The sequence below is a fragment of the Cricetulus griseus genome, chromosome 4, assembly GCF_003668045.3.
Source record: "Cricetulus griseus strain 17A/GY chromosome 4, alternate assembly CriGri-PICRH-1.0, whole genome shotgun sequence".
In the NCBI taxonomy this organism is placed as follows: domain Eukaryota; kingdom Metazoa; phylum Chordata; class Mammalia; order Rodentia; family Cricetidae; genus Cricetulus; species Cricetulus griseus.
The window spans coordinates 167478915-167489082 of NC_048597.1; the positions used below are offsets into that span (position 1 = coordinate 167478915).

The following is a 10168-nucleotide window of genomic DNA, read 5'->3' on the forward strand; positions in this document are numbered from 1 at the left end:
GCTGAGGAAGAGAAAGTCAATTTTCTTCAAAGATGTAGAACCTGAAAGGTTACCCATGCTCCATCGAGCCACCAATATGTACCAATAGGTAGCACTAAATGGACTCCAGGGCTGTCTTTAAAAAGAGAACACATGCAGCTGGGAGGGAAAAGACCAGGGGAGGAAGTGGAGCAGGGAGAATGAAGAGTGGATTTAATCAAAACACATTGTATGTATATATGAACATTAAAGAGAAACATTTTAAAAGAAGTCCTTTAACCTCTCTGTGACAGTGTTCTCATCTGTAAAAATGAAGATTAAATATTTATGCCCCCAAAACAGTATTTTTTACACAAAAATCTATAAACAAATGTTGAAAGCAGTTTTATACATAATAGCTCCAAACTGGAAACAATTCAAATATCCATCAACAGAAGAATAATCAAATTGCAGTACATCCATGTAACAGAATACTATTCACCAACAGAAAGGAATGAATAACTTATACACATAACAGAGGAATACTAAATATTACACCTACAGAAAGAAGTGACAAGAGAATATCCCATGATTGTCTTTATATAAAGCCACATACTAGGCAAAAGTAAGCTTAGCCAACAAAAAGAGGAGGAAGAGGCTGAATTGATTGGAGGGATTGAGAAAGGGCAGAAGGAACTTCGTGGAAGGATAGAAATATCTTACAAATGGGCTAGAGAGATGGCTCAGTGATTTAGTGCACTATTTACTCTTCCAGAGGACCCAGGTTCAATTTCCAACATCCATTTGGAGGCATAGAACCATCTGTAACTCCAGTTCCAAGAGAACCAATGCACTCTTCTGGCTTCTGCAGGAAATGCAGGAATGTAGTGCATAGACATACATACAAGCAAAACACCTATACATAAATCTATCAAGAGAACTAGATACATACATTCTGAAATAAACTCAGACCATGCAGGAAGGTATACACTGTGGGACAGACTCCCAATCAGCTGTTTACTAGAATCATAATTAGGTAACTTTAGATATGTTATTATTCCCTGAGCAGATGACACATAGATGTCCAAATAATTCCTGAAATATTACAGAAAACCCGGTACATGATAAATGTTTTCATTTTTCTCCCCCATGTCTCACATTTCCAGACCCCAAGGGTCAGATCAATGTCTGATGACCTCTCCCCTACTGGAGTCCCTGGAGTCGCCACTCAAAGGACTGCAGGGAAGGAAAGAATGCAGCTCTGCACAGCTCACCAGTTAAGCAGAAATACCTGCTTTCAGTCATTCCAGAACCAGGCTATGAAGCTGTGAACTCTACAGGCCTTCCCAATAAAGACAACTTTAAAGTACACACACTTTGCAAACAGACACAAAATCCCATGACCATATGCACTAAGCTGTAAGGGAAGAGAGAAGAGTGTGGTACCAACTGGAAAACAGAGTAGACATCCAAAGGAAACAGTGAGAAGAATGTGCCCTCTAAAGTCAGACTCACACATGCTCACTCCAAGGCTGCCGTGTACACATTACACAACCTTTAGGAAAGCTATCTAACTGTTTTTAACTTCAGAGTTCACAGTTAGACAATGGCAGTAAAAAATATCTACCCCATAGGGTTATTTTCAAAAGCAAAGAAATTTTATGTGAAGGACCTGACAGCCCAGAACCACCATTCAAAGCCTGATATCTGTACAAAACAGAGATCAAGAGTGAATGCTTATCAATAGTTTCCTGATTTTCTGAATTATAACTGTACCACAATTACAACCACCACAGGCTGAAATTATGATATTTAAATATACTTTCAAATTAAAGAATAAGAACAATGGCTCAAAACAGAATCATAACCTCTTAATTCCTACCAGATCCTAATGTATTCCCAATCTTACCTACATGCCTCGGGCACTACTGTTCAATTTGGTACTTAGCAGATTATCATCTCTACCTCCAAACTGAAAGCAGCCATGATGCTGAGACTGGAGAATTGTGAATAAGACGGCAGCCTGGGCTACAGAGCAAAACCTTGTCTCAAAAGAAAAAATGAAGGTTTTTTTCTTCTGGGAAAAGTCAAGATGGTTCTTTGAATAAAAAGAAAACTACTGCAATGTGTTCTCTACTAAACGTGAGTAGGGAGTATGTGCTTCACAACAGAGCATCTAAAAACTGCAAAGGAATACTGGGGAGCAATCTCTTTAATGACAAATTTTAAAACAGCACAAGAGTGGGACACATTTCAAATTAAAATACTAGCACTATGAAGGTTAAAGGGTCATGTCCTCATTTCTGCAAAAGAGATATTCAAATGACTAACGAGTACAAGAAAATATGTTCAAACCACTAGCCATTAGGGAAACAAATCAAAACTACAATGAGGTATCACTTCACATCACTCAGGTATCTACAGTCAAGAAGACAGGACAAGAGTGTCAGAGGAAACAGAGAAACTGGAACCTTCGACACACGCTGCAGTGGGGATGTAAATTGGTACAGCTGATCTACTACAGCATCCAGCAGCTCCTCAGTGAGCTAAACATACAGTTACCATTCAACCCAACAAGTCCACTCATATCCACTCACAAGAAATGAAAACACAGGACCAAACAAAACTTACACAAGAATGTCCCCAGCAGCACTGTCCTAAAAACTGAAAATAAAAACATACAAACGACCAAGAATTGTCCAACAGATAAATAAAATGTGGGATACCTACACAAAGGAATGCTAGTTACTCAGAAAAAGGAGTGAGTGCTAGTACACGCCTTGGTATAAATGATTCTTTAAAATGTGCCAAACAGAAGCAGCATGACACAACAGACTATGTGTTATATGGTTTTATTAGTGTGGTTAGTATTTGGCTGGGATTAGAGGTCAGGGAAGACTGGTGCAAAACTGTCTTCTGGACATGACAGGACCACTGCGCTCACACACTCACAGCAGCTGTGGGTGCCTGCACATGAACTGAACAACACAAAGTCAACATGCTAGTACAGAGTGGGAAGAGGGTCGGGTCATGAGCTCCCACTCCTAAGTGAGGAGCTATCATCACTCAGTGGCTTCTGGGGAAGGGGAGAGTCGGTTTTCTTTAAGGGTATATGACTCAACTCCACTCCAGTAGATGGCCCCAAACCCAGGATTACAGGCAGCACAAACTGGAATCAGTGGCTTATTAAGAAATGAATAAAAATTTTAAAAAGATACAAAATTGATGGGTAGTAAGGAGGTGGGTGGATCTGGGAGGAATGGGGGGGAGGAAACAGGTGATGAATATGATGAAAATAAATTGTTTAAAAGCTTCAAAGAATTAATAAAAATTAAGTTTTTAAAAAAAAACAAAGTCTAGAGCTGGGTGGTGGTGGCACACTGCTTTAATCCCAGCACTTGGGAGGCAAAGGCAGGAGGATCTCTGTGAGTTCGAAGCCAGCCTGGTCTGCAAAGCTACACAGAGAAACCCTGTCTGGGGGGGAGGGGGGGACCCAAAATCTGAATGTTTTCCTGAGTTTGGTACTTAATGTTGTTATGAAAGACCCCTGCCCCTTAGCCCTTTCCTTCTCAAGTTTGTCTCCTCTTCCTCCTGTCGGCGGCTTCCCCGATCCCCACCCCCGGCGGCTTCCACTTCCCCCGCCACCCGCCGCACGCCCAGCCCGAGAACGAGCACCAGGTGGGCTGGCCCGAGAACGAGCACCAGGTGGGCCGGCACGAGAACAAACACCAAGTGAGCCGGCCTGAGCCCTGCCCCTGAGCCCCCGCCCGATGAGAAACACTCTGTCCCAAGGTCTCCGCCCCCAAGGTCAGCCATCTGGACGCGGAGGGAGGGGGAATTGAGTCTGTTGTACCAGACACCAGACCTTGAGAATATGCTGATCTGGAATGGCTCTGTGTCTCATTTGAACCATCCAATAGAAATGATTCTGTATTTCGCCTCATTTGAAAGACTCTGTGTTTCACCTCATTTGAATAACTCTGTACTTTGCCTCATTTGAATAACCCTGTATAGCGCCTCATATACATTGACCAATGGGAATAGCTCTGTACAATGCCTCATTAGAATTATCCAATAGAATCCCTGCTCCTAGCTTGCGCCTTTTTCCCTATATAAGGACCCCTTTCCCTTGGCTCGGCGCGCTTGGCCTCACAGAAGCTAAGTCGCCCGGGTACCCGTATCTCCAATAAAGCCTCTTGCGGTTTTGCATCCAAGCTCGTGGTCTCGCTGATTCCTGGGTGCGGGTCTCCTTCTACGAAAGTACCTCTTCGGGGGTCTTTCAGTTATAGACCTCTTCAAAAGCTATCAAAAATTTTTCACATTTGATGAGTACAAACTAAGTGTATTTGAGCAAAAATGAATATCTTTAAGAGTAATACAGAAACTTTGTAATTCCTCACTGTTTAAAGAGTTTTTCGGGGCTGGAGAGATGGCTCAGAGGTTAAGAGCACTGACTGCTCTTCCAGAGGTCCTGAGTTCAATTCCCAGCAACCACATGGTGACTCACAACCATCTATAATGAGATCTGCTGACTTCTGGTGTGCAAGCATTCATGCAGATAGCTGTATACATAATAAATAATAAAGAGTTTTCAATTGCTTCAGTGCATACTATCATGAATAAATCAACCAAGAAGATATTATTTCCTGTCAATATGGCATGACCCATTGAAAATGGCAAAGCTACCTCTTTCTTGCTTTACTGTATTTAAAAGCCAGCCAACACATACTGAAATCTCTACAAATAAAATGTGGACATGGGTGGCTTTTATGAGAAAATATCAATCATGTAGATTGCTCAAACATACTGAGCAATCATAGTCAATCTGAGCTACAAAGACCTGTCTGAAAAAAAAAAAAAAAAAAAACCAGAAATGAGCTGGGTCGATATCCCAGCCAGTGAAGTGCTTGACACACAAGCATGAGCATCTGATTTCAACTCTCTGCACCCATTAAAAACAAAAGAAAAACAGAAAGAACCCGGAGAAGTTACTCACAGTTGTAATCCCAGGACCAGGAAAACAGAAACAGGAGGATCACTGACACTTGCTGACCAGCTACCCTATCTAACCAGTTAAGCAAGACCCAGGTCCCAGCAAAAGACCCTCTCTCAAAAACCAAAGTGGCCAGCTCCTGAGGAATGGTAGCTGAGCTTGGCCTCTGACATCTACCTACACCAGTACATACAAACAAAAGGGAACTACTTAGCAACATTGATGAAACCCTCAGTGTGTCAGAGAGCAGCTGTAGCACTGGACTGCAGATCTTTTTTCACTGTCTGAATTTGTCTATTTGCTTTCTATTGGTGTGAAAAGACAGCTGACCAAAAGCAACCTTGGGGGGGGGGGGGAATTTCAGCTTAAAGCTTACAGTCTTGTCATGAAGAAAAGTCAGAATGGGACTCAACCTGGATGCAGGAACTGAAGCAGAGGTCACAAAGAAAGCTGCTTACTGGCTTGCCTCTCCGGGCTGTCTCAGGTAGCTTTTTTATATTACCAAGGACCACCTAGCTAAGGGTGGCACCATAGGCAGTGGGCTAGGCCCTTTCACATCAATCGTCAATTAAGAAAATGACCCACAGATTTGCCTATTGGCCAATCTGATGGAGGAATTTTCTCAATTTTGATTCCTTTTTCCCAGATGATTAATCAAACTAACAACAAAAAAAAAAAAACCTAACCAGCACAGCACAGTATTAACCAAGTCTCAGCCAAAAATGCTTGTAAAAAAGTTACCCCATCCAGAAAAAAGAATGGCGAAAGAACTGCATTGCCTTAATTTTTATTAAACAAGCCATTTGCAGCATTTTTAATTTTATTTTATTATTTTCTTATATAGGTATTTGGCTATAAGCATGTCTATGCAACATTTGCATGTCTGGTATGTGAGGAGGCCAAAGGAGGCTGTTGGATCCCCCAGAATTGGTGATGAACAATCATGTGATTGCTGGGAATTGAACCTGGTTCAATTCCTCAAGAAGAGCAACTGGTGTTCCTGAACCTCTGGGCCTTTTCTCCAGCCTCAGTCATCTGTAATTTTTATGTCTACAGTTTCAAAAATGGCAATTCCACAGTATTGATATTTTACCATTAGAGAGGACTATTATATTATCTAACATATAACAGCATATACTGTATGTACAAGTATGCATATGTGTAGGGGTATGCATGAATGTGTGTGGATGCTATAGGTTAACATCAGATATTTATTCAGTCACTCTCATTATTTACGTGTTGGGGAAAGGTTAATGGGTGTGTGTGCATATATGTGCAAACACAGCCAAAGGTTGACATTGACATTGGGCATCTTCCTCATACTTTTTTTTTTTTTTTCTCACTGAATCTGGAGTTCCCTATTCAGCTAGACTGGCTGGTCGGTCATCAAGCTCCTGGGAACTACCTGTACCACAACCACCATCACCCCAACAGTGGGGTACAATGTGTACTGCTATATGTGTCTTTTATGTGGGTAGTGGGATCCAAACCAAAGTCAAGCATTTTACCCACTGGGCCTTCTCTCCAGGCCCTCCACCTTTTAGTGGGGAAATGAGGGACAGGGTCTCTCACTCAATTAGGCTAGAATGGTTGGCCAGAGGGCCCCCAGGGAGCCTTCTGCCTCTACCTCCCAGCACTAGGATTTCAGGAATGCACCCATGTGCCTGACTTTTATATGGGGACCGGGGATCTGAACTCAGGTCTTCATGCATACAATGCAAGCATTTTACCTAGTGAGTAATCTCCCAAACCCTGACACCATCTATTTCTAGAGACTGAAGATATTCACATGTAATTCCCAAAGCATGTCTGTGTCTCCTTTAAAACTGGTTCGGGTTGTGGGGATGGGGAAGCACGAAGATGAAAACATAGCATGAACTCCATGACTTTATCATTAAACACTCCTATAAAGCACTCACAAAGGCATTAATGAAGTCTTACTACCAAGTCAATCATTCAGTGTTTCTTAAGATCCACGCAGCACAAAGGAAAAGCATTTTATAAATCTGTACAAAACAACAAAACTTTGGGAACTCAGTCACCAAAATTATCTATAAAGCATTTATATGGCAACCCTGGTTATGACATAAACATATCAGGTGTTTAATCACAGTGCTATGTCCTCAATGTTTGTGTCTCCTCAAAAACCAATTTAAATCCTAGCTTCCAAAGTGACAGTAATAGCTAAATACTTTGGGAGGTAATCAAGAGTGAAGGTCTTCATAAACGGGATTGATACCCTTATAAAAGAGGTTAAAGGAAGACCCTTGTCCCTCCTCATGTGAGGGTACAGAAAGTGTCAGCTATGATCAGAAAGTGGGTCATCACCAAACAGAATCAGCTAAAACCTTCATCTTGGACTTCCCAACCAGAACTGTGAGAAATCAATCTCTGTTCTTTATACACGTCTCAGTTTAAGGTATTTTATTACAGCAGTCCAACAGACTAACTCAGAGAATTTTACAAATGCAGGGCAAGCGGATGGGGAAAGAGGAGGAACAGGGCCTTTGCTGAAAGCTTGCTATGCAGTTCTTTACACAAACATTCATTTTCTGCTAGTAACAATTATAGGAGGTGGATGGTATCCAAATGAGGGAAGCTAAAGGACAAGGCACACTTGAGGCTGCCTTCAATGCCACCACATCACACTTTCTTCCACCAATGTAATATCCCAAGGAACATTTAAAAATGGCTCTTTTATTAAAAATACTTAGATATCAGTGAACATTCTCAAGAGATTTCAGTGTGTTTGTTTTAAGTCAATCTGGAAGCACTTTGCAGAAATTTGTGGTTAACAGAAAAAATGCCAATACAATGCACCAACATAGGCCAGGGTGGGTTAGTGCTGTGCTTATCAACCTTAACTTAGAAATCTACCACATCCCCAGCAAGTGATCTGGGTAAGCCCAAATCTCTTTAAACCCAGGTTCCCTATTCATCCATATCCACATCACCTATCTCGGTCTTCCCCCATACGATGGAGATGAAATAAATCTGTAAATTGTAGTACACATATATGGAATCACTACCGGTTCAGAAAGATAATTGTAGTGAGTGAATTGCTATTTCGTGGACAATAACTTGGCACACTTGAGAAATGCAGTCCACATATACAACAGGAAGCAGCCCTCAGACTGAGGGGCCCTCTCAGGGGGATCCTCTAGGACAGCAGCAGGTGCTTCTTGAGGAACAATTTTCTGGCTGCTTTCTAACAAGTTCAAAGCTCTCTGCAGTCGGCTACTGACTCTAAACTGCTTCTCTGAGCAGGATGCAAACCTGAGCGAGGGGGGTACTAACAAATTACTGTAGCAAGGCCATTGAGGCAGGAGACTCCCAGGTGAGAGGCCTTCGTTTTGCACCTGAAGCTCCAACGTTAAACATTTGTAAAATGAGAAAGAGAAAAAAAAATAATTCTTCCCCTCCCTGCTTCCCTGAGATTAGCTTTCTAATCAAGGTTCATGGAAAGTGTGGCAAACCCCTGGAGGAAAAGGTGCTGAAGCGATCAACTGCCAAAGGCAGGGAAGAAGCAGCTCCTGAGGACCCCACAGTCCGGACATTCCAGAAGCCTCCACTATCCGCTAGAGACAGCATCCTGCCCCGAGCCCTGCCCCGAGCCCATCCCGGGCTCACAGCCCCTCGACCCTCACAGCCCAGCGGGGCTGCGGGCCAGCTCCACCCTCCCCACCCCGGCCCGGCCTCCTCAGTCGACCCCGTGTCTCCCCTCCCCCGTCACACGCCCAGGTGCCTAAGGAGGTGGAAGGGTGTTCCGCCGCCATCTTGTCCCCTCAGGCCCGCAACACAGGTTGCCCGTGCCCCTCTAGGGCCCGTCCTGGTCGAGGCGACGCGCGCCCCTCGCGGACACTTACCCCGGGCTGCCCTGCGCACTTCGGGGCGGCTCCCAGCGTCCCGGCGGGAAAGGGGCGTGGTGGGGCGGGGCGGCCGCCGAGGACCGGGCGGGGCAGATGGCCGGCGCACCACGTGATGCCAGACGAATTTAGCTCCGCCTCCTGGGCGGTCCTGGGCTATTCGCGCAGGCGCAGCCCGACTCCTGCGCCGAGCTCAAGCGAAAAAGTCAAGCCTTTGCTCTGAGCCTAGGAGCTCCTACTTTCCCAGAAGTGTTCTTTTTCCCTTGAACTGACAAAAGTCCACCTCGGCTTTCGGGCACACGGACCCCTTTCTTGAATTCAGCCTGACCCCTGGCCTGTCTTATCACCACAGTCCACATATGAAGGTCCTCTAGAGAAGTCTGTGCTTGGTAGTGTTTCACAAAAGCACCTGGGTCTTAGCCAAGCAGAGCTTAGCCTCCACCTTAATGTTTGTTTCAGTCGTCGTGTGCCAGATAAGGATCCAAGTACAAAAACCTAACAAATATGTTTACGCTACTTCGAAGATAGCAATAGTCACAAAATGGGGATGTGTCGATATTTAAATCACAGTTCTGAACTAAATGGAAAAGAGATTGTGCACATCATAGTATCAAGGGAATATTCCCTGCTACTTTTCATCCATCTGATGCTGAGATCCTAACTTCCCTCACCCTTGCAACCACAGCAGGCGGGAAACCAATGGATACTGAAGTCTACCTCACTTTCAGGAGTTAAGAACTGTGGAAACCGGTGGGCAATGTATTTGTGGCTCCCTCTAGGTCCTTTCTCTTCTCGGTTTCTTAGAAAACCCATTCGTTCATTTGTCTGACAAATAGTTATGAAGCACCTGCCACGTTAGATACACTAACTGATTAGCGTTAATAAATGAACAAGATAGATCTTCCCCAGAAAAAAAATCCTGGGGGGGGGGGGTGTGATGTTCTTGAGGTGGGAGGAAACAAGAATCATAAACATCAAATGGGGACAGAGGGACACGATACAACATAAATGATGGTCAGTGTCTCCTTTCTCTTGTTAATCTTCTCTTATTCCCATGAGCATTTAAACATCTTCAGGCTGCTTCAACTTGGATTCCAAATCTCCCTTTGTAGCCTGCCCTTTGCACTTTGTAATTTATAAGATATCTCCACTACTCCAATTACTATTCAGGTCTGGACTTGTGCACTTGGGTTTCTGCCCACTCTTTCCAAAGTCACTAGGGATTTCCCTACTGCAAATCCTGCTATTATCCCTGCAACATGCAGTAATTTGATTTTTCAATCTCGACGAAGGCCCAGGCTTTGACACTGTGGTGGTGTTACCAGAGACCAAGGCCATGAAACCAGATCAG

General features: G+C 43.8%; 1 protein-coding gene across 5 annotated transcripts in view; it reads right to left on the reverse strand.

Moving 5' to 3' along the window:
• The window catches only part of Scaper (S-phase cyclin A associated protein in the ER), a 323341-nt gene extending 314426 nt beyond the window's left edge, over positions 1-8915 (reverse strand). For 3 of the 5 annotated variants that reach the window (XM_027415034.2, XM_027415035.2, XM_027415032.2), the window contains exon 1: positions 8818-8915. The gene's annotated coding sequence lies outside the window, so the exon portion shown is untranslated. The remainder of the gene's footprint in view (positions 1-8817) is intronic. The other 2 variants (XM_035443715.1, XM_027415033.2) reach the window with 2 other exon arrangements.
• Positions 8916-10168: the final 1253 nt, after the last annotated feature.